This window comes from Lathyrus oleraceus, chromosome 5, assembly GCF_024323335.1.
Source record: "Lathyrus oleraceus cultivar Zhongwan6 chromosome 5, CAAS_Psat_ZW6_1.0, whole genome shotgun sequence".
Taxonomy (NCBI): domain Eukaryota; kingdom Viridiplantae; phylum Streptophyta; class Magnoliopsida; order Fabales; family Fabaceae; genus Lathyrus; species Lathyrus oleraceus.
Genome location: NC_066583.1, coordinates 484,956,899 through 484,982,054, shown reverse-complemented (window position 1 = coordinate 484,982,054; position 25,156 = coordinate 484,956,899). Strand labels below are relative to the sequence as shown.

Here is a 25,156-nt window from a genome sequence, read left to right as displayed (position 1 = left end):
TTTATTGAATTCAGTGAGTCCAATCTAGTAAATTTGGCTTTACTTTTGAGTACCTACTATTCTTAGATATTGTTTTAAGGTTCATTTATTTTCTGTCCGGGAGGTTTGTCTTCTTTGTAACAAGATGTGTTTGGATATATTTGGGAAAGAAATTTGTAGGTTTCAAATATTGACACGTCTTGGTTAGAGACATCATATTTGATACATGAATCAAAATCATATTTGATACATGGATCAAAATATATGTGAATAAAGAGGTGAAAAACCTTATTTGTATATTTCAAATTTGAAACATCCTTAGGTGTAATATAATCCTCAGCACTCTCCTTTGTAAAAGCCATGTTCTCTTCCTACAATTGCAACAATATTAATCTTGTAAAATCACAAATTAAGATTATAATTATAAGATTAAAATTTATTAATACCCTTAGTTTTTTTTTTAACACATTTGGATACTTTGCAAGAAGGTAAATAGCCCACATGGATACAAGAGAAGTAGTTACATAACCACCGATCACTAAAGAGATAATGTTATCTACAATTTCATTGTCATTCAATTTTCCATAATCATCTTCAATTTGCATCAATCCATCCATAAGATCAATTGTTTCCACCTTATTTTTATTCTTTGATTTTCTCTTATCTAGTTCCATGTAGAAAATGTCCTCAAGCTTTCTTCTACATTGAAGAGCATGATGGTATGCAAAACCAGGAATGTTAATCGGATATGCTCTCACTCCTTGAAGCAAGCCTTCACATAGTTTATCCAATGAATATGGAAAAGGGCCCGGGTCCTTGCTCATGAATAATTTTCCAAAGAAATTAAATGTCATCTGCATTTAATATTTAATAATATTGGTTAGGTTTATTATATTAAAATCCCCATTAGTGTTTAATGAAAAATTTCACATAATTATCAAAGAAAACGAAAATAGTTTTACATCAACATCTTGTTAAATGTGTAGCGTTAAACATGTTTGTAAGGTTCAGGATTCGACACAGTCGAAGTCGAACATAATTGTTAGAGTAGTAGTTGAACATAATTTCTACTATTTGAATTTGCATGTATTAGACAAATGGTCGAATACAATTAATAGTAGACGAAGGTACATGTATTCGACAGAGAATCGAATACAACTAGTCGTAGTCGAAGCAGCATGTATTTAATAGAGTTGAATAACAACTTGTTGAAGTTAGTTAATCAGTTTGAGATTGCGTGATGTGCAAATAATCTCTTTATAAATAGGGAGGTACCATACATTTGTAATTAACACAATATAGACAAAGAGAAATTTAATATTTGATAGATTGATCAATAAAACTTTCCTCTTCTCACTTTAATAACTCATACTCTATCTCAATTCTATCTTCTCCCTCATTACTTTCAAATTATCTTTCTTCTCAAATCATTGTGCGAGAGAATCGTCTTGCAACAAAGGTGTGGTTGAATCCACTCGAGTGAAGAGCGAAGAACGAGAATCTTAGATCAATCAAGGAAGTGATTGATTCTTGTTCTAACAAGATCGATTCCAACATCCGGTGTCTAGAGCACTGGCTGCGATTCTTGAGAAGCATATAATAACGACTTCTCATCAAAACGGGCATATTTTTAGCAAATCTTTCCATCTTGAATGACAAGAATTATGATAATTAATGTAAGAAGATGAAGGTTGTCTTCTATTATCAAGACTTTTGAGATCTTGCGAAGAATGAAGTAATACCAATTGACGACAATGCTACGGATGAACAAAAAGCCGCACATAAAGATTTGAAGAAGAAAGATTATAAAATTCTCTTTATAATCTATCAATGTGTTGATCAACGCAACTTTGAGAAAGTTGGTGATGTAGATTTATCGAAGGAAGCATGAGACGTCATGGAGAAATATTTTGGAGGTGTTGAGAAGGTGAAAGAAGTGAGGTAATTAAAATTCTGGTATGCAGATATCAGATGTCGTATGCGATGTCATGACACTAATATCAGGACTTCACACAACAATAATAGTAAGCAGATAATAAATGTCGTATACGATGTCACGACACCAGGTTCAGGACATGTCACACGAGAAATAATTATAGTGTAAAAAGCACAAAGTAAATAACACAGGTCAATTGCTAACCCAGTTCGGTGCAACGTTACCTACATCTGGGGACATCCAATTCAGGAAGGAAATCCACTATAATAGTATTAGTTTGAAGTTCTAAACAACTTCTGGTTTTATAAACTTCTCACCTAATCACTACCCATAAAATTTCTATCTAAGACTCTCCTAGATATGAGACCCTTCTCACCCCCCCCTTCAATCACACAACAATGATAGCAACTGAAAACAATCAAAGAACATAAAACACATTTCCAATGAAGCAGAATACGCTCTTGCTTAAAAGCTCATGAGTGATTCACAATTACAACTCAATAAACTCAGTCCAATTCAAGTATGAAAGAGATACTAGAATGACTCACAAATAGCAACAACTAAACCTTAACAATAACAATTTCCAGCATAACTTCTTTCTTTTCTTAGGTTTAGAATCACCCTTTAAATAGCCCCTAGCATAGGCTTCAGGTTAAAAAATCAGCAGATCCAAAACAAATCAAATCAAATTAGATTAAATCAAATTGGATGCCTCCTTAAATATTTTGACATATGCTTAGCATAATATTTGATCAAATCATATTTGATGTTTCCTTAAATGTTTTGACATCCATTATGCATAATCAAATCTGATGTCTCCTTAAATATTTTGACATCCATTCTGCAAAATCAAATTTGATGTCTCCTTAAATATTTTGACATCCATTATGCAGAATCAAATCTGATGTCTCCTTAAATGTTTTGACATCCATTTTGCAGAATCAAATCTGATGTCTCCTTAAATATTTCAACATTCAGTTTGCACAATCTTCTGCAGAATCAAATCAAATGTTTTGACATCCAGTCTGCACAATCTTCTACATAATCAAATCAAATGTTTCCTTAAAATGTTTCGACATCCAGTCTACACAATTTTCTGCAGAATCAAATCAAATATGATCTAATGTTTCCTTAAAATGTCTCGTCATCCCTTTTTATGAAACAAGTGCACAACTGGAAACAAAACAAGAGTTCCCAAAATAAACCTTCTTGGACAGTCAGATATGATAGTTGAATATTCAGAGAATCTTCAGATATCTCATAATAAAATAAGTCTTCCAAGAAGTAAAACAAAACCTGCAAAGATGTTTGATCAACATGTCATAATATCTTGCTCAACATCTTGCTATGATACATATTTTAACGAAATTGCTGCCAATCATAAAAGCACATACCTAACAATCTCCCTATTTGACAAATTTTGGCTAAAACAACCTTTGCATCATATAGCTGGAGAAAAGATAAAACAACAACAATAATCACAAGCACAAAACCAAACAACCAATCACTTGGTATAACACCAAGATATATCATAGGCACACACATCAGAAATAAGTAGTAGAAACCCAACCTCATAGAAAAGACATAGAGAGAAATAAAATCTCACACTCCAAGCCTCCTTCAAAAACAAAATGTCAAGACATTCTGTCTGACATCACAACAAGCACACAACCGCCTAAGCACAAACAAAATTCTCTGAAACAAAATATCAAGACATTATGTCTGAGATCACAACAAGTACACAACAACCTAAGCACAAACAAAATTCTCTGAAATAAAATGTAAAGACATTTTGTCTGACATCACAACAAGTACGCAATAGCCTAAGCACAAACAAATCAAACTCCCCTTGAATGTCATGATCATCAACATAGAAATAACTCCCCCTGTTATACATGAAACAATCTCCCCCTTAAAGAAACAACCTTCACATAGAAAACATACTCCCCCCTCAAATACAAAAGGCGATGTCGCTCTGCAGGCACAATTAGTAAAAGAAAAGAAAGGCAAAGGAAGATGGAACGACAACAAAGGTAGAGGAGGTTACAATAATTCAAATGGTAGGAGTTGTCATACGGTGAACTGACTTTATGTGTTTTTGCTTTGGAAAGCAAATGTCGCGGTTAGCAAGAGTCGCCACCGACTTTTCTTTCATCCAATAAGGAAAGGCGGAAAAGAACAGGAAAGACCTTAATTTAGATTTTGGGTTCGGGAGGTACATTATACAAAGGGAAGGTGTTAGCACCCTTTGTATCCATGGTTATCCATGGGCTCTTAATTGCTTGATCACTTATGTTTTTCTTGTCTGAAAAAGTGTGTGAGAGCTGTTTAGAAAATGTTTTTGAAAAGAGAGTTTAACTTTGTAATGATTCTGGTACGAATGTATACAAAGTATTTATCTCGTTTAATTTTGAAAGCTGTTTAGGAAAATATAACTTGACAATGATTCTAGTACGAATGTATGCCAAGTGGTGATTTTCTAATGGAGGTTTTTGAAAAGTGTGAGGTGTGAAAAGTTGTTTTAGTTGTGAGCAAGCATTTAGGAGTTATACCTACCCAAGGTCTTTATGGGCATTTCCTATCCTTATGAGGGTAAAACTGTCCTTACTATTGAGAAGTAAGTAGTTTTATCCTTTGGATGTAAAAGGGTCATCGTAGGGTCATCGATTGGTCATTGAAGGCAACATTCGTAAGGATACCTTAGCATTCGAAGGGACGATCATCATTTAACCGTAGGCTATACCGAAGGGTCATCGAGGGACAAAGGCAACATTCGAGGGACTATGATGATTTAACCGAAGGGTCTTTGCCAAGTGCATCCCCACATTCGCGGGACATGACCGTAATACCGTAATATCGTAGGGTAACAAAGAGAGGTCCAAGATCGCATATTTAAAGGCAAAGTTTTACAATTAATTAGATAGCCGTAATCGATTAAGTAATTAGGTCCACATTAAAATCGATGAAATCAATACATTAAAATCAACTAGGTAATTTAGGATGAATCTCCACATTAAAATTAAGTAATTCAGAATCCATCTCCATAAGGGTATCCCACATATAAAGTGGAATACCTAGCCGGCCGTTTCCTCGGGAATATGTAAGCCTTTACACAATTCAGCACACGGGTTAGAACATCGAGATAAAGTACAATTGAAAATTGCACCACAAAATAAACACGACAGTCATAAAGTCATGCCAAATAATGCAGAATTATAATAAATCTTGATTAGATAAACATAAGGCAGAACAGAAAAGAAACAAAACAGCCACTGTCCCGTTCGCTCCTGCTTCGCCTAGCGAAGGCTTAGCGAGTGCTCGCTTAGCGATGTGCTAGCGAGCGGCTACGGGTTTGGAGTTTGATAGCAGCCTGATCTCCGGAAACCTGAACTTTATGGCATTTAATTACAGGAATAGCATGGACAAACATTCAGGATATTCAGGCATACTTAAATTCACATGTGAAATCAAATTACATATCCGAAAGTTTAATCATGATGCCTTATGTATGTAGAGATTACCGATTAAAAGCATAAAACAGTAGTGATGCGCAAACCTGTTTGCAACCGAGCTGCGATGTTGAAGGGACTGAACACTCTTGGTATCAGATGGAGTTGGGCGGCGGTAACTTCGGTGCGGATGAGCGGCCTTCAGGGTTTCTTTACTCGGAATTCTTTGAGTTAGTCTCCAGGGTTTCTATGCCAGGGTTTCGGCCCGTCTTCCTCTGTTTTTCGTTCCCCTTTTCTGAATGAAGCTTGGCTATTTATAATGCTCTTGTTGTGACCTAATGGGCTCAGAATGAAGCCCAGAATTTTCTGATATTCGCAAGCTTCGCTAGGCGAGTGGCATAGCGAAGGGTTCGCTAGGCGAAGGATTTGCTCGCCTAGCAAGCATGACAGTTTGGGCCATTTCCTCGGTTTGGCCACCTGTGAACTGGGTCCTTGCTCTTTTAAGGTCAATGTCTTGAACAATAAGTTGGGGTGCCTTGAAAAATGTCTCGTAATATTAGCGGGCAAATTTTGGGGTATGACAGCTGCCCCTGTTCATCATTCTTGAACCGAGAGAGTTAGAATGGTATGTACGTCATTCGTGGTCTGGAGGTGGAAGATTATTGAACACTAGAATGCCCCAAAAATTTGCACTTGTTAATCAACAGTTAGTCTTGGTGGAGATGGGCTTAAAGATGCCATCCAGGAAGTTTGATGATGAGAGCTTCAGATTGCGTCGCACATCAGACCAATTTGCAGACATGGGTGCCACACCGGGTCATACGCTAGACCGTATAATGAGTCATCCATTATACTGTCGACTTTGCTGGGGAGTCAGAGTGTGTTATACGTTGCTGGGGATAAGGGATCAGAATGGATCATACGCTAGACCGTATCTGAATAGCAAAGTGAGTTGTTCATTAGGCGGATGACTTCGCCGGGGAGGAAAGATCAGAATGGATCATACACTAGATCGTATCTGAGTAGCAGAATGAGTTGTCCATTAGGCTGCATCCGGAGAAATAAAGGTCAGACCGGATCGTACGCTAGATCGTATCTGAGTAGCAGAAAGGGTCGTCCGTTAGGCTGAATCTGATGATGAAAGGGGTAGTCGTACGCTAGACTATACTTCAGAAATGTACCGTACACTAGGTAGCATCTGAGGAGATGAAGGTCTAACTGGGTCGTACATTAGACCGTATTTGAGCAGAATGAGCCGTCCGTTAGGCTGAATCTGATGATGAAAGGGGTAGTCGTACGCTAGACTACACTTCAGAAATGTACCGTACACTAGGTAGCATCTGAGGACTTGAAGGTCTAACTGGGTCGTACATTAGACCGTCTCTGAGCAGAATGAGTCGTCCGCTAGGCTGAATCTGATGACGAAAGGGGTAGTCGTACGCTAGACTACACTTCAGAAATGTACCGTACACTAGGTAGCATCTGAGGAGATGAAGGTCTAACTGGGTCGTACATTAGACCGTATTTGAGCAGAATGAGCCGTCCGTTAGGCTGAATCTGATGACGAAAGGGGTAGTCGTACGCTAGACTACACTTCAGAAATGTACCGTACACTAGGTAGCATCTGAGGAGATGAAGGTCTAACTGGGTCGTACATTAGACCGTATTTGAGCAGAATGAGCCGTCCGTTAGGCTGAATCTGATGATGAAAGGGGTAGTCGTACGCTAGACTACACTTCAGAAATGTATCGTACGCTAGGTAGCATTTGAGGACTTGAAGGTCTAACTGGGTCGTACATTAGACCGTCTTTGAGCAGAATGAGCCGTCCGTTAGGCTGAATCTGATGATGAAAGGGGTAGTCGTACGCTAGACTATACTTCAGAAATGTACCGTACACTAGGTAGCATCTGAGGACTTGAAGGTCTAACTGGGTCGTACATTAGACCGTATTTGAGCAGAATGAGCCGTCCGTTAGGCTATATCCGATGATATTTGTATATGTTGTATTTGCAATAAATGTCTGGGATGGGCTTATAGATGCCATCGTTAGGAGGATGTCAGAATGAATGTTGACATGAAGTATATCTGAAAGATGTAGTTGAATCCTGAATGTAATTGATAAAGATGTCTGTCTGGATGGACCTTTGTTTTGACTGTATCAGGAGGGTAATTAACCTGAAAAATAAAGTTAGCTTCATGCCATGTCATGATGCATGAGATGTTTTATGCTTCTGAAACTAAATGCGAACAATGTATGCATGTGTATGTTATTAATGATGTAATGAATGAATTATGCGTCTGAAATAAATGCGAACATTGTATGCATGTATGTGATGTGAAATGATGTAATGAATGCACTATGCGTCTGAAACGTTCTTCCAGGGGACTCTACTGGGGAAATAAATCTCAGTCTTCTGGTCGGAGATATTTGTATTGATGATTCTTTCTTAGCTGGGGGATACTTGATTTCTGTCTGACGATGGAAACACTCAACAGAGCCTGGCTGGGGATGGAAGAGATGACCAGTCTGTCTGGTGATGCCAACCTCTTCTGGGAAATAACTGGTTTTTGTTGGGGAATAGAACTAGCAATGGGATTCATCGGAAAGCATGGTTAGACCTTATCCACGATCCTGAAGTCTTTTAGTAACTGCCATTGCTATTTTATGCATGTATTTTGATAAACATTGATCATATTCAAATGCATATATCAATTCAAGTTAAATCAATGGACGTTTACGCAAACAAGACAGAGAAAGTAAAACAAAAGCATCTTTTTGGAAATGAAATTGTATTGATTTTGAAAGAGGGCCTATAAACAGGCAATTTGTGTACAGGGAGACATAAATCCTAGTAAGAGGAGATTGTCAAGAAAACGAAGAAAAAGCTATGAAGAAAAAGTCCTATTGATTTTAATTCCACTACTGTCATTATGTCTTCAAGCCTCTCATCTCCTGCTGTCGGATAAAAGTGATTGGCTTGTTCAGTCCCTTTGACTTGGGTGAAGCTGACCGAGAACGGGACATAGTCATACGCTTTAATCCCTAATTTTTGCCTGGACCGCCTTTTCAGGTTTTCAGTCCACCAGGATACCCTTTTTTGCCCAAGCCGCCTTTTCAGGTTTTCGACTTGCCGGGTGTACATGCGTAGTATTTTTTTAACTATGTCCGTGTTCACGGGATGCGGGGATTCTTCGTCATCCATTGTAGCAAGTATCATGGCTCCACCAGAGAATACCTTCTTAACTACAAATGGCCCTTCGTATGTGGGAGTCCATTTGCCTCTAGAATCACCTTGTGGTAGAATGATACGCTTTATTACCAAGCCGCCACTTCGGAATTATGGTGTTTTATTTTGAACTGCGTGCAGAGTTCAGTAATCATCTTGTTGTTCAGATTAGCACCATTATCAGTGATAGCTCTTTCAGGAGACAACAGGTTTCTCAAATAGTTATTTGATAGAATCCATCTTAAAATGAAGCGGTATGATTCAACATATACTGTCTTAGTCGGCGAGCAGCCTAAGCCAAAGCATAGCAAGCTTTCTCGAGCTGTGAGTATCTTGTTTCACAATCGGTACCTTTTGCTAAGGTAGTATATTGCATGCTCTTTTCGACCAGACTCGTCATGTTGCCCCAACACGCACCCCGTTGAATTTTCTAACACGGTCAAATACATGATTAGAGGTCTTCCTTCAACTGGTATTATCAGAATTGGAGGTTCTTGGGGATACTTCTTGATTTTGTCTCAGTAATTTGAAGATGGATTTGCCGGTAGTGGTCAAATGGGAGCTAAATCGGGCGACGTGGTCCAGATTCACAATTTCGATCGATGCCCCATGCGGCTGAATAGTCTTTTCTTCTTGCAGTAGTCTGGCAAGTTCTCCAGGTACTTACAATCTTCCTCACTTCCATCCTTGGCTTGGTAGATCGGATTTTCAAAGTCATAATGAACAGTAGCAGAATTACTATCAACAGGATCCAGAGTGGATATGGATCTGCGATTTGTTACGTGAGTGTGTGCAAGAAAACATAGCTTATTTGAAAGATGACAGGAAAGATAAAGAGCGCAATATTTGAATGCAAAAGGTCCATTGATTCATTGAATGTGAATATGCTTATGAAAATGACAAAACCCTTGAAAAATTAGCTATTGTGCCCCGGGCTTAGACACAATGCTTTGAAACACTAAAATAGCAATAACAATTACTCTTGACTAAAGGAAATCGGGATAGTGTCTTCAGCCTTCCAATTGTCGAGTCCGTCACCAATTGTTGGGAAAATCCAGCTATCCAAGTCATAATCATTATCAGTATCTTCCACAGCATTGACAGTCTTGTCATGATTTGGCAGAGGAGCAGTGATGACATTAGGAGTCTCCGGATGATCAAATTCAAATTCTCCAGCGTCGATCATATCCTAAATCTTATTTTTCAACAACCAACAATCGTTTGTATCATGCCCGGGGCTATCGGAGTGATATGCACACCTGGCGTTGGGATTATAACTAGGGGAGGTAGTGTTGGGTTTTGCAGGAGGATCTCTGAGGGTAATTAAATTTGCTTTTAGCATACCCTGCAGTGCTTGTGCTAAAGTCATATTGATCTTCGTAAACTGCCTTCTTCCCGGGTTAATGTGACTCACAGATTTCTTGTCCTTTTTCTTCTCGAGCAAGAGAGCCTTCAGTTCCTCCTGCCCCTTGGATAAGTTCAAGATCATCTCCTGGAGTTGAGCATTCTGAGCATGGAGATCTTTGACAGTTTGTTCGAGGTCCATTTTTCTGTTTGGAGGAAAACCGTGAGAACACTGATCCCTTAGAATACCTGTTATGCAATGTTATGCTATGCAATGTATGAAATGTTTTCAATGTTTAAAGTCCTTGAAATGGTTAGTACAATGCCATGATGTCATGATGTTATGATGTTATGATGTTAAGTAAATAACAAGCACAGGCAAGTCACACAATCATCATTCTTAAGTTTTAAGGCTTGCATGAGTTCCATAGGTAAGTACCCTCCCCACTGAAGTTTGGTTGGTTCGACCTGTCCTAGAATAGTAACCGGGTTCTAGAAGGATCTCCAATCATCGACCTTTCCTTAAGTCCACTTCAGTGCAACCCCAAGTGGTTGACCAAAATTTCCTTAAAGTCCAATCTCAAAGAGTGTAGTATCGAGTCTCAACCAACCTCAGTCGGAACCGAAGCCAGTTATCTCACTACTTTCTAATGGCTAGGATGAGTCAATTAGGGTTCTAAAGGTCTGATTAATGTTTTGATGACACCACGCGAATGCCAAATTTTTCCTCAAGTAAACATGAGGAACATCAGGACATCCAAAGTGTCACATTAATCGTAGCCATCATTTTAACCATTCCAGTATACTTCGGATAGTCGCGATGATCTATTGCTACTTACCTAAGGTACACTAGATCCGGGTGTAGGATCTTTCGCTCGACAATACCCTTAAAAGAAGGAACAATTGAAAACATAAATGATCTTTTTTTTTTTTTTTTTTTTAAGGTGACCTCTCTTTGTAGTTCCCCAGCAGAGTCGCCAGTTCTGTCATACGGTGAACTGACTTTATGTGTTTTTGCTTTGGAAAGCAAATGTCGCGGTTAGCAAGAGTCGCCACCGACTTTTCTTTCATCCAATAAGGAAAGGCGGAAAAGAACAGGAAAGACCTTAATTTAGATTTTGGGTTCGGGAGGTACATTATACAAAGGGAAGGTGTTAGCACCCTTTGTATCCATGGTTATCCATGGGCTCTTAATTGCTTGATCACTTATGTTTTTCTTGTCTGAAAAAGTGTGTGAGAGCTGTTTAGAAAATGTTTTTGAAAAGAGAGTTTAACTTTGTAATGATTCTGGTACGAATGTATACAAAGTATTTATCTCGTTTAATTTTGAAAGCTGTTTAGGAAAATATAACTTGACAATGATTCTAGTACGAATGTATGCCAAGTGGTGATTTTCTAATGGAGGTTTTTGAAAAGTGTGAGGTGTGAAAAGTTGTTTTAGTTGTGAGCAAGCATTTAGGAGTTATACCTACCCAAGGTCTTTATGGGCATTTCCTATCCTTATGAGGGTAAAACTGTCCTTACTATTGAGAAGTAAGTAGTTTTATCCTTTGGATGTAAAAGGGTCATCGTAGGGTCATCGATTGGTCATTGAAGGCAACATTCGTAAGGATACCTTAGCATTCGAAGGGACGATCATCATTTAACCGTAGGCTATACCGAAGGGTCATCGAGGGACAAAGGCAACATTCGAGGGACTATGATGATTTAACCGAAGGGTCTTTGCCAAGTGCATCCCCACATTCGCGGGACATGACCGTAATACCGTAATATCGTAGGGTAACAAAGAGAGGTCCAAGATCGCATATTTAAAGGCAAAGTTTTACAATTAATTAGATAGCCGTAATCGATTAAGTAATTAGGTCCACATTAAAATCGATGAAATCAATACATTAAAATCAACTAGGTAATTTAGGATGAATCTCCACATTAAAATTAAGTAATTCAGAATCCATCTCCATAAGGGTATCCCACATATAAAGTGGAATACCTAGCCGGCCGTTTCCTCGGGAATATGTAAGCCTTTACACAATTCAGCACACGGGTTAGAACATCGAGATAAAGTACAATTGAAAATTGCACCACAAAATAAACACGACAGTCATAAAGTCATGCCAAATAATGCAGAATTATAATAAATCTTGATTAGATAAACATAAGGCAGAACAGAAAAGAAACAAAACAGCCACTGTCCCGTTCGCTCCTGCTTCGCCTAGCGAAGGCTTAGCGAGTGCTCGCTTAGCGATGTGCTAGCGAGCGGCTACGGGTTTGGAGTTTGATAGCAGCCTGATCTCCGGAAACCTGAACTTTATGGCATTTAATTACAGGAATAGCATGGACAAACATTCAGGATATTCAGGCATACTTAAATTCACATGTGAAATCAAATTACATATCCGAAAGTTTAATCATGATGCCTTATGTATGTAGAGATTACCGATTAAAAGCATAAAACAGTAGTGATGCGCAAACCTGTTTGCAACCGAGCTGCGATGTTGAAGGGACTGAACACTCTTGGTATCGGATGGAGTTGGGTGGCGGTAACTTCGGTGCGGATGAGCGGCCTTCAGGGTTTCTTTACTCGGAATTCTTTGAGTTAGTCTCCAGGGTTTCTATGCCAGGGTTTCGGCCCGTCTTCCTCTGTTTTTCGTTCCCCTTTTCTGAATGAAGCTTGGCTATTTATAATGCTCTTGTTGTGACCTAATGGGCTCAGAATGAAGCCCAGAATTTTCTGATATTCGCAAGCTTCGCTAGGCGAGTGACATAGCGAAGGGTTCGCTAGGCGAAGGATTTGCTCGCCTAGCGAGCATGACAGTTTGGGCCATTTCCTCGGTTTGGCCACCTGTGAACTGGGTCCTTGCTCTTTTAAGGTCAATGTCTTGAACAATAAGTTGGGGTGCCTTGAAAAATGTCTCGTAATATTAGCGGGCAAATTTTGGGGTATGACAGGAGTCATCAACAATAATGAAATCCATCGAATCAGAGACAATCCACAAACCAAAGCAATCACATAGGTGGTATTGCATGTAGAGGAAAAAGGTGGTGGAAGGAAACCTGATAAAAGTCATATTAAGTGCTTTAATTGTTAAAAACATGGTCACTATGCTAGTGATTGTCCTGAAAACAAAATAAGTAATCGAGAAAGTGATGCAAGACTTGCAAAACACGAAAAAAGAAGTGTTGTTGATGGTCACAACAAAAGAAGAAGAAAGATTTATGAATCAATGATACTTAAACTCGGGCATATCAACACACATGACTGGAAGGAGAGATTGATTTGGCAACATCAGTCCCTCTATGAAGAACAAGATTAAATTTGCAAATGACAATACCCTAGTTGCTAAAGGCATATGGGATGTTCTAATCACAAGGAAAGATGGAACACGATAAGTAATTTCCAATGTAATGTACATACCAGGCATGAAAAATAACTTGCTCGGTATAAGACAACTAATTGAGAAGAATTACAAAGTGTTGGTAGAAGATAAGATGATGAGAGTACTTGACTCAAGTGACAAGTTAATATTGAAGGCATCAATGTCTCAAAATAGAACCTTCATGATTGAACTCAATGTGATGGAACACAAGTGAATAGAAACTGCAACTTGCAGGGAAGAATGGCTATAGAACTACAAACTTTCCCATTTCAACTTCAAAGACATCAACAACATGAAGAGAAGAAACATGGTTTCAGGTCTACGAGAAATCTAGATTTCCAATGAAGTGTGAGAAGAATGTGTTCAGGAAAAGCAACACAAAAATAACTTCAGCAAAGATGCAAAAAGTAATTCGAAAGCCACTCTTGAGATCATATACTAAGATGTGTATGGTCCTCTTTAAGTAGATTCAATTGGAGGTAACAAGTACTTTCTTATGTTCATATATGGTTTCTGTCCGAAATTGTGGATATAACTATTCAAGAAGAAAAGTGATGTGCTTGATGTGTTCACAAAGTTTAAATATATGGTCGAGAGACAAATTAGCCAAAATATCAAGACCTTGAGGAAAGATGATGGTAGAGAATATGTTTCAATAGACTTTGATGCATTATGTGAAAGATAAGGGATTGTGTATGAAATGGTGCCACCATACAGTCCTTTACAAAATGGTACTTCTGATGAACATGGTAAGGAGTATGTTAAAACGAAAGCATCTACCAAATGAATTATGGGATGAAGCTGCGTCGACTGCAACATACATCTTGAATAAATATCCAACCAAGAAGCTAGAAGGAATCACACCAGAAGAATGTTGATATGACTTCAAGCCTAGTTTAAGTCATCTGAAGGTGTTTAGATCCATAACACATAGGCATGTGCCTGATCAGTCGAGAAGGAAACTTGATGACAAGTCAAGTTAAGTGATTCTGATAAGATATCACTCGATTGGCAGACACAAACTATTTGATCCCTTGAACAAGCAAGTTGTGATCAACAGAGATGTGATCATAGATGAGATAAAGGAGTGAGATTGGAATGATAATTTCAAGAAGGATTAAGTGAGAATCCTATGTGATGAACCAACTAGTGAAGCTACCGGTGGAATTCGACCAGAATGAGGTTGAATTCAAGCAGGCACAAACAGACCTCAAAGGACAAGAAACATGCTTGCAACGCTACAAGAATGTGGGATCACAACATATGATGTGGTAAATGATGGAGGTGAGCTGATACAATATGATTTATATGCAAATACTGAGCCAATTGATGCAACAGAGGCATTGAAGGACTCAAAATGGATGCAAGCCAAAATGGGGGAATTGAAGCCCGTAGAAGTCAACAAAACTTGGTCACTAGTTGAATTGCCATAATGTAAGAAGGAAGTTTTTGTGAAGTGGGTGTACAAATTGAAAATGAATCCAAAAGGATAAGTAACCAAACACCAAGCAAGACTTGTGGCAAAATATTTCTTCAGAGAGAAGGAATCGACTTTGACGAAATTTTTGCACCAGTTGCTAGGATCGAAACAATAAAGTTGGTTGTTGGCCTAGCGAACATGAACAATTGGTATATGTGTCAGATGGATGTGAAATGTGCATTTCTAAATGGCCCCTTAGATGAAGAAATTTTTGTAGCACAACCACTCGGTTTTGTGAAGTAAGGCCAAGAAAGCAAGGTATACAAGTGGCATAAAGCCCTTTATGGACTCAAAAAAGCTCCAAGAGATTGGAACAAGAAGATATATGGATTTCTAAGGGAGGAGGAGTTTGTAAAGTGCACAACTGAGCATGATGTATATGTTACAAGAAGCAGGATGTCCTGTTGATAATAGGTAGCTGCAAGAAGCAGATCAAAGACTTCAAAAGTGACCTGAGCAAGGAATTCTAAATGTCTGACTTGGTATCGAATTCTACAAGAGTAGTATAAGCTTGATGCTGAACCAAAGAAGAGATATAAGTGAGATAATAATAATATTTGAGATGGAGGATTATAATGCAACTTCGACACCAGCGAAACCAAGATTGAAATTGACAAAGGATCTAGATGAAGATGAAGTTGATCCAACTCAGTATAGAAGACTCATTGGATCATTAAGATAACTTTGTCACACAAAGCATGATCTAGCATACAATGTAGGTATGGTGAGTATGTTCATGCAAATGTCAAAGGTGTCATATATTACAACCACCAAAAGGATATTAAGGTATCTCAAAGGAACGCTAGATTATGACATTTTGTTTCCTGCAGCAGATGACAGAGAGGAATGCAAACTAATTAGTGGGATACACTGACTCAAGTTAGTGCAGTGATGTTGAGGATAGAAAATCCACAACTGATTATGTGTTTATGCTACATGGTTCACCAACAGCTTAAAGCTCAAGAAAACAATCGATCGTAGCTATATCATCATGTGAGGTTGAGTACATAACTACATCTCTTTGTGCATGTCAAGCACCATGGATGGTGAACATGACATAAGAGATTGCAACTGAAAATCATGGAGCAATGGTCATGAAGATTGATAACATGTATTCTATCAATTTGGCCAAGAATCCAATAACACATGGAAGAAGCAAACACATTGATATGAGATTCCATTATCTTAGAGAATAAGTATCAAATGGGAAATTGAACTTGGAACACTACAAAATTGAGAATCAGATTGCAAATATCATGACAAAGGTTGTGCAGGTGGAATTATTCAAGAGATTGAGAACTATGATGAATGTAGATATCTTGGACACAATGAACTAGGTGGTGTGTTAAATATGTAATTCTTTGTGTTAAACATGTTTGTAAGATACATGATTTGACAGAGTCGAAGTCAAACATACTCATTAGAGTAGTAGTCAAACATAGTATGTAATAGTCGAATTTGCATGTATTTGACAGAAGGTCGAATACAACTTATAGTAGACTAAGGTACATGTATTTGACAGAGAGTCAAATACAACTAGTCGTAGTCGAAGCAACATGTATTCGTCAGAGTTAAATAACAACTTCTTGAAGTTAGTTAGTCAGTTTGAGATTGTATAATGTGCAAGAAGTCTCATTATAAATAGGGAGAGAGAGAGAGAGAGAGAGAGAGAGAGATTTAATATTGATAGATTAATCGATAAAACTTTCCTCTTTTCACTTCAATAACTTATATTCTTTCCCAATTCTATCTACTTCCCTAATTACTTCAAAATTATCTTTCTTCTTAAATCATTGTGCGAGGGAGTCGTCTTGCAATCAAGGTGTGGTTGAATCACTCGAGTGTAGAGTGAATAATGAGAATCTTAGATCAATCAAGAAAGTTATTGAATTTTGTTCTAACAAGATCGATTCCAACACATCTAGTCTAATAATGATCCTATATTCCATAAAATTAAAGAGAATTTTTAAACAAGTTGTATGAAATGGGACTAGGAGTGAAAAAACGGATTTGGCCCGTCAAAATTGTCATTTCTGCTTGCACTTTTTCGAATAGAGGATCAAGGTTTTAGGCCTACACGTTCTACTATGTCCACCCTATTCCGCCTCGTTTCTTTATGGGCGTTTGTGAGCATGGACAATAACATGAATTTTTCAATTTTTAGGCTTTAGGAATGCAGGATCCGTCAAGGCTACCCTGCTCCCACCCTCATTTATTTAGACGGGTCAAGGATTTTTGTCTGCACTCTCTATTATGCTCGCCCTCTCCCATTCTGTTTTTTGCAAATTTTTATGGGGGAAATTTTAATGGGACGAGCATGCTAGTTTGTCACCTCTATATGCAACAAACCTAAACATAACAAGTGATTCCCACTAAAATATGATGAACCATGTCATACAATTGTTTTTAAAATATTTTTGAATCCAAAATATTATTTGATGTAAATGTTAAGGTATAAATACCTTTTCGGTTTCATACTTTGCTTTGACTTTATCCATTTTTGTCCAAGATTGTAGAGCAGTGACTATGTGAGGCTGAACAAGAGCAGCAATATGATTTAGGGCCTCAGGCCGATTGATGGTATTGGTAACAATGTTACAAAGGCGTGTATGGGCTTTTCCATGGACTGTCGACAATGAAGTTCAACCCGTAAGTTCAAAAGTAGGTCATTCTGCTATAAACTTATCCTCTGAGAATAACACAAATTTGTTAATAGGTGGAGTATATACTATGATGGATGGTGCTCCAAATAGGTGTGTTCTAAACATGCCTGCTCGATTGCCATATCTGTTTCATTGTTTATCAACAATCATGTGTCACCATGATAATGGATATAAGCAATATGAATTTCGATCTAATTGTAATAACATTATGTTGGAAATGTTATGGATAAAATTTATACTAGAATGATAATGTTAGTGATGCATTTTTAGTAAGGATTCCGAGTTTTATTAAAATTTTACAATTCAATTTGTAATTTTATAATATTTCATGTGATTAGTGTGCAAATTTGATCTCAATTGACCAAAAAACTGATATTAGTAGGTTGAACATCATCACTAGAATTTGAATTGTGTATGAGAATTTATAATGATTATTACCACTTCATTTACATAAAAAAAATATTACATGTGAATAATTGATTCAAACAGTTTTACAATTTCAATAATCAATTTAGATATTTATTCTAATTATGACATTAAAATCCTTCAAAATTCTATATTTTCTCAATGAATCTCAATTCACTTTTTAAAAAAAAATTATTTTTAAAAATTACAATTGATTATTAATCACAACTAAATTACTATTAAATATATATCTCCCTCTCTCCATCTCTCTCTTAATTAATTTGATTATGTATTTTTTTCACTTTTTTTATTGTTATATTGAATACAAAATACATCGATCTATTATAACGACTTTACATATTAGACCAAACCATTTTTTTATTCATGATTGGGATAACAATGGGCATGGCACCATAGTACCTGTCACCATACACGCGTTTTGAAAAAATATCTCGTACCTAAACATGTTTTGAAAAAATATCTCGTATCTAAACCATATACACGTGAGCATCAATGTTTATATATGTATCTGTACATTATGGATATATAAGTACTCATATTCGTAACCCTTAGTCTCATTTTAGTGGAAATAAATCGATCATTTATAAAATATCATATCACTTTTAGTTTTTAACAACATAAAAAAAATGATTGATTTTATTTTAAAATTATGAAAACATGTAATAATTAATAGTAATATTTTAAAAAAATTATAAAAATATATTTTTATATATCAATAAAATTATTATATATAAATATATATTGTGTGGGTATGGGGCAGAGTGGGCATTACGATACTCCTACTCATACTCGTATCCGTATCCATACCCGCTTATTTTAGTGGGTAATAAACCGTGTCCATGCTCGTATTTAATTTGCTGATTTTTATCATGTTCGCTGTGAGTATTTTTTATAGGTGTCAACTGATTATGAGTCAAATTGTCATCCCTAATTGATAACCCACCATCCAACAGCTGATCGTGTAAAATATCATTATTTGTTTTAAAATTTTTAAAAGTTAAAATTAATTTAAAATATAAAACTAAAAATGAATATTCATCAGAAATATAGGTTAATCTAAAATTTTTATATTGTTAGATTTTTAAAATAATTAAAGATTAAAAGATATTAAATGTATTCATTGAGTAGTAACGGTTAAGAGTCCCACATCGAATAATATATGATCTGAACATGACTTTATAAGTGGAGGCAGCCCTCACTCTACCAACCCGTTTTGTAGGGTTGAGTTAGGCCGAATCACATTTCTTAAAACTAACTTCGTTGATAGTGGTGGTCATAAGATTTTTCAAGATTCTCAAGAAAAACATTGTTCATATTCATCAACTCCGGCAGCTCTATGGCTCTCCACCGACAGGGGGTTCCAGTTTTTCTCAATGGATGGTTTTGAAATTCCAATTTCAAATTTATGACTATGTGGATGATTCTTGTTTGGAGATCATTAGAAATAGTTGGAGCAATACAGTTGTGAGGTGCCCTATGTATGTCCTTTCTGAAAAGTTAAGGATCCTTAAAAGGAATCTCAAGGCTCGGAACTCCAATTTGTTTGGCAATGTTCACACTAAGGTCAAGGAGGCCTAGTCTCATCTTGATGTGGTTCAAAGTGACATCTAGGTGGGAGGTTATATTGAGGCCCTCAGAAACCAAGAGAAAGCATGCATGATTTCCCTAAAGGATACCATGCACAAGGAACACCTTTTTTGGAAAGAGAAGGCTAAGGTTAGTTGACTGTTAGATGGTTATCCCAACACCAAGTATTTTCAAATAATGGGCAGGATAAAGTAGGACACTAGGCCTATTTATTCTCTTAGAATTGGTGGTAACATCATTATTGACCAGAACACCCTTGAGGACCATGTTGTTTGCTATTTCAATAAGCTTTTCTCCAAGTCTACTACTCTAAGTCAGGACTTACCTTTGATTGAGGGTTGCATTCCTCATTTGCTCAATGATGATATCAATATTATGCTCACCATATGTCCTAGAATCTTGGAGATCATGGCATTTGTTTTTATCCTTAATAAGGATGGTGCTTTTGGCTTTGATAGGTTTGAAGCCTTATTTCAACACTATTGGATGATCAGCCAACAAGATGTCATAGCTATTGTTCTTCAATTCTTTCAAACATTTTGGATCATGCCCAATTACAATGCTAATGCCATTATTCTTTTGCCCAAAGATAATATTGTTGATTCTATTGATATATTTAGACCTATTGCCCTTACAAATTTTAAATTCAAGATCTTGTCTAAAATTTTGGCTAACATATTGGCTTCTATCATGCCTCTTATCATTTCCAAGGAGTAAAGAGGGTTTGTGCAGGGAAGGTGCATTAGGGACTGCATTAGCCTCACCTCAAAGGCAGTTAACCTGTTACATAAGAAGTCTTATGGTGGAAATCTAGTCATGAAAGTAGATATCTCAAAAGCTTTTGACTCTTTGGACCGGTTGTTTTTTACTCAAGTGCTCAGAAATGTGGTTTTCATGAAATCTCCATCTTTTGGATTTGGGCCATTTTTAAATCAACCAAGGTCTCAATTTCTCTTAATGGAAAGATGCATGGATATTTTGACTGTGAGAGGGGTGTGAGATAGGGTGACTCTCTCTCACCTCTTCTCTTCTGCATAGCTGAAGAAGTGTTGAGTAGAAACATCTCTAATATTATGATTCATAAGAAGTTAATGTTTATTCCTGCTGGTAGAGGTCTTGAGGTCCCATCTCACTGCCTTTATGCTGATGATGTGATGATTTTTTTTGTAGAGGAAACCAAACATCCATTTCTGCCTTGATTTTTTGGTTTGACAGGTATGCTAAGGCCTCAGGGCAAGTTGTGAACTCTGCTAAATCTAATATTTTTGCAGGTTCTCTTTCTGATGCTAGGCTCCATCATATTGCTAATCTTTTAGGGTTCAAAATTGGTGTCCTCCCTTTCAAATACCTTGGTATCCCTATTTTCAAAGGCAAGCAAAATGACTTGTACTTCAAGCCTATTGTGGATAAAATTAAGACTAGGCTCAGCGCTTGGAAAGGTTCCCTGCTTTCTTTTGTAGGGTGGTTCAGCTTGTAAAGGCCACCATCCATGCCATGATAATGCATATTATCTTTGTTTACTCTTGGCCAGTTTCTGCGATTAAAGACTTGGAGAAATGCATCAAAAACTTCATATGGTCTGGTAAAATTCAGAAATCAAAGAGGTGATTATGGTTTGGAAGAAGGTGTGTAGACCTTTTTCTCAAGGTGGCCTAGGTCTCATGTCCTTGCTTGTGCTCAATTAGGCACCCGACCTGAAATTTTATTGGGATGTGTTGAACTCTCAAGAGGATTGGGCTTTGTTGCTTAAAGGTATAGTTGTTAGGAAGGACTCTCCTTCCAAATATCATCTCCACTATTCTATTTGGAGCAACATTAAGAATGAGTATTTCACTGTCATATCTAACTCTTCCTCTCCCATTGGCAATGACCTCAAAACCACGTTTTGGATGGACTCTTTGTATGGCTTTCCTCTAATTGAGACTATCCATCCTAATCTTGTTAATCAGGTAAAAATCGACTCTTATGTAATTGATTACCTCATTGATGGAGTTTGGCACTTTTTTAAGGATATCACAAGTTTGCTTCTTAACATTAATTTACTTGCTGATCAAGTCACTTTGCCTCTTGATTTTACTGATGATTGCATGGTCTGGAACCATAATGCTCATAAGGTTTCATAAACTGTATCCCTATCCTTCTTTCACTTGGTTCAAGAATTTATGGAACCCTGTTATTCCCTCATCTAAAGCTTTCACGGTTTAGAGGTTGTTTCACCACAAGATGCCTAGTGATGACAACCTCAGTCTGAGGGGTTGTCCTATGCCATACATGTGCACTCTGTGTCAACAACATCAGGAATTACGTTAACATTTCTTCTTTCATTGTACCTTTACATCCAAGCTTTGGAAACTTGTTTTTTAACTTGATAGGTGTCTCTCATATAGATTCCCTCCTTGGTATTCTGCAGCTTTGCGATATATCTTGGAGTCCTCAATATAATATGGTGATCCAAGCATCTATAGTCTCAATCAGTAACACAATTTAGCATACTAGGAATCAGGCTTGTTTCAATCATCTTAATGTTCATTAGAAAAGTGATTCAAACTTGGTTGCTGCTGATGTCTCCCTCATTGCAAATCACTCCAACAAAGTTTCGAACTCTTCATGACTGTAATTATTAAGAAGTTTAATGTTCTCATTCAACCTCCTCCTGCTCCTTAGATCATCAAGTTTATTTGGCATCCACCTTCAAGGGTCTAGATCAAGTGCAACTAGGATGTAACTTTGTCCTCTACTTTGGCTGCTTATGGTGGGCTGTTTCGTGAATCCAATGGGGATTTTCTACATGGATTTGCTGAAAATTTGTATTGCATCTCTTCCTTGCTTACGGGTTAAGAAGCAACGTTAGACATGCGAATAAGTGTTAAAGTTGTTTGAAGTTTGTCAGAAGTCTCATATTGCTTAGATTCTCGTGTTGTTGGATGTATAAATGTGTTTGAGCAATTTATTCTTAGAGCTAGCATTTGAGTGAGATTCAAATTCATTTAAATAATGGTAGTGGCAGAGATGGTTGAAATAACTAGAGTGGTGATCAATGATGTTCAGAATGATGATTGTAGTAGTGGTTCACGATCATTGACATTTAGGGTGGTAAAATGGGTCCGACCAGTTGGACATGTCCGTTTTAATTTCCCGCACTTTAGTGCGGGACGACCAAGGAATTAGGCCCACACCCTCTAATGTGTCTGTCCCACCTTGCTTTTTTGTGAGATTTTACGGCCATGGATATTAACATAATTTTATGTATTTTTAGACATAAAAGGTTCGGTGCTTGCCCCCTGCACTTTTGTGCGGAGCGGTTTAAGGTTTTAAGCCCATATTCTCAATTATGATTGTTCTGTCCCGTTTTTTGTGAACTTTTGTGGGGCAGACCTAAACGGGACATACATGCTTGTTTGTCATTCCTATTGACAGTGACGTCTTAATGATAAAAATAATAAAAAATTTAAAACATATGTATTTGGTTCTATATTTTAATAAAGATTATTTTAAAATTAAATAAATAAGTAATTCAATGCCATTTTAACTAAACAAAATTTAATTTAAAATTATTTTAAAAACAAAAACTCATAATCATGCAACCTTTAAATCTTGGTTTTAATTTATACTTTTTATTAATATTTTTTTAATAAAAACTTTGATTATAAATATTAATAATTTATTTATATCTATGCATAAATAAAAATAAAAATAAGTTATATTCATTTAATTCAATAAACATATATTAGCTCTTATTTATTTATTTATTATATTAATCTAATATATGTTTAACAACAATAAAGCAATCATGAAGTTCTTTTTTTAAATGATTCTTATTTTTCCTGTATAAAACATAATAATTATTTATAATTGAAGGGACTAAATTAGTAATACCCAGTAAATTAAAAAACCTAAAACATAAAAATAAAACTTACTTGCATCTCTTAGCATTAATAAAATCTTCTGGACGTCGAACAATTTTGAAATATTAAAAGAAAATTTATCATTTCTCCCATATGACATGATGACAATTTTGTTGAAGATTTTAAGCACTTGAATTTAAGAGGAAGAACATACCAATACTCATTCCACCACCATAGCACAAACCCAATAACTACACCAAACAACCCTAAATATTTTGCATCCATTCTTAACTTTCTCACTTTGTTGCTGAGTTTATTATATGTCATATGGTTATATTTATAATACTACTCCTTTCTTTTTAGGTATGGTTCTTTATGTTTATTCCTCCAACTTTTGTTTATACTAGCCAACAAATATTGAAAACCAACTTGAGCCATGTCACACAAAATAAATAGAATAAATACATATAATTATTGTATTTTTCCAGTACATAATACAACGATGCCTTTCATACTTTAGGCTATTTTTGAATATTTAAAATGAACCGACCTGAATGAAAAAGAGCATGGTTGAATAAAGTGGACAAGATGTTTCATTTTATTGTTTAAATATTTTAAGATGAAGCAAATGATTTTTTTTTTCATCCCGTTGAAATTAGAGAATAAAAAAAATTGTGGTATGTGATATAAGACACTTTTGTGTATTGGAGAATAAAAAATTGACTAGTTGATATCTAGATGATTGACACTTGTAAAGAAAATTGTTCCTACTAATGAATATTCAGTTAAATTCAAATCTTAATTCGAGGTGTGTTACTTCGTCGAACCTTATAAATCATCAATTTATATTGTGTTGCCTTCAAATCTTAAAACACCATTGATTTGTTTTGTGACCTCCTTCAAAACCTAAAAATCATCGATTTGTTGTACTCATCTCCTTCGGTCGGCTCTTCTTTTTTCAAGTATACACTTGTGCTAAACAGTTTGAGTAAATAATTTCTTCTAGCAAACATAATATGCTCACAGCTAATTTTTTAGTCTTTTAATTGTAGGTTGTTCTGTTTTATTTACAAAATATATATCATGCACCAAGCTAAAAGTATAAGTATGTTGAATCTCATAAGGTACTTTTTAATTTTACCTCTTTAAATGCAACAATATCCACCACACTCAATGTTGGGAAACATATCTCACTTCTTGTCATAGTTATTTGCTTTATGCACCTTAGTACTTTAGGCTCAAAGTATTTATGTACTATTTAGCAATTTAGTTAGTTTGCATTCTATTATTTTAATTATCATATACACATATAGGAATTCCAATAATTTAATTACTTTGCATTCTATTATTTTAACTGAATAAATCCTATTGACCCTATGGTAATAGAAGTAGGATTGACACTAATGCACACTACCATACGGATGTGAAAACATTCAAGTAGGATTGACACAGAAGGTTTATCTCTAACCAATTTAAAACTATCATTTTAATACACTTTCTCACGTCCAACACTCTATTATGCTTTATGAATGAATATAAGCGGTTGGTAACCCAAGTTTTAATTGATAATATTTGACACCATACTAGAATTAAAGTTCGTCCAAAATTTTATGGGGAGAGATACGATACAATACTATAATTTTAAGGTGAGAAATTTAATTCTATATAAATTTTTTTCAAACTTTGTATCTAACTAATGTGAACTTTGAGTTCTTCTTAATAGAGATCACTAATGAGTCCAATAGAGTAAACTTAATTTTATTTATAAGTTTATTAGAATTCAAGTTTACAAATCAAGTTAACTCAAAATTGACAGTGGAATAATACAGTTACATGAGTTAA

General features: G+C 36.2%; 1 pseudogene; it reads right to left on the bottom strand.

Annotated features, from left to right (window-relative positions):
- Positions 1-74: 74 nt before the first annotated feature.
- On the bottom strand, positions 75-23,599 carry LOC127081475 (ent-kaurenoic acid oxidase 2-like; annotated as a pseudogene).
- Positions 23,600-25,156: the final 1,557 nt, after the last annotated feature.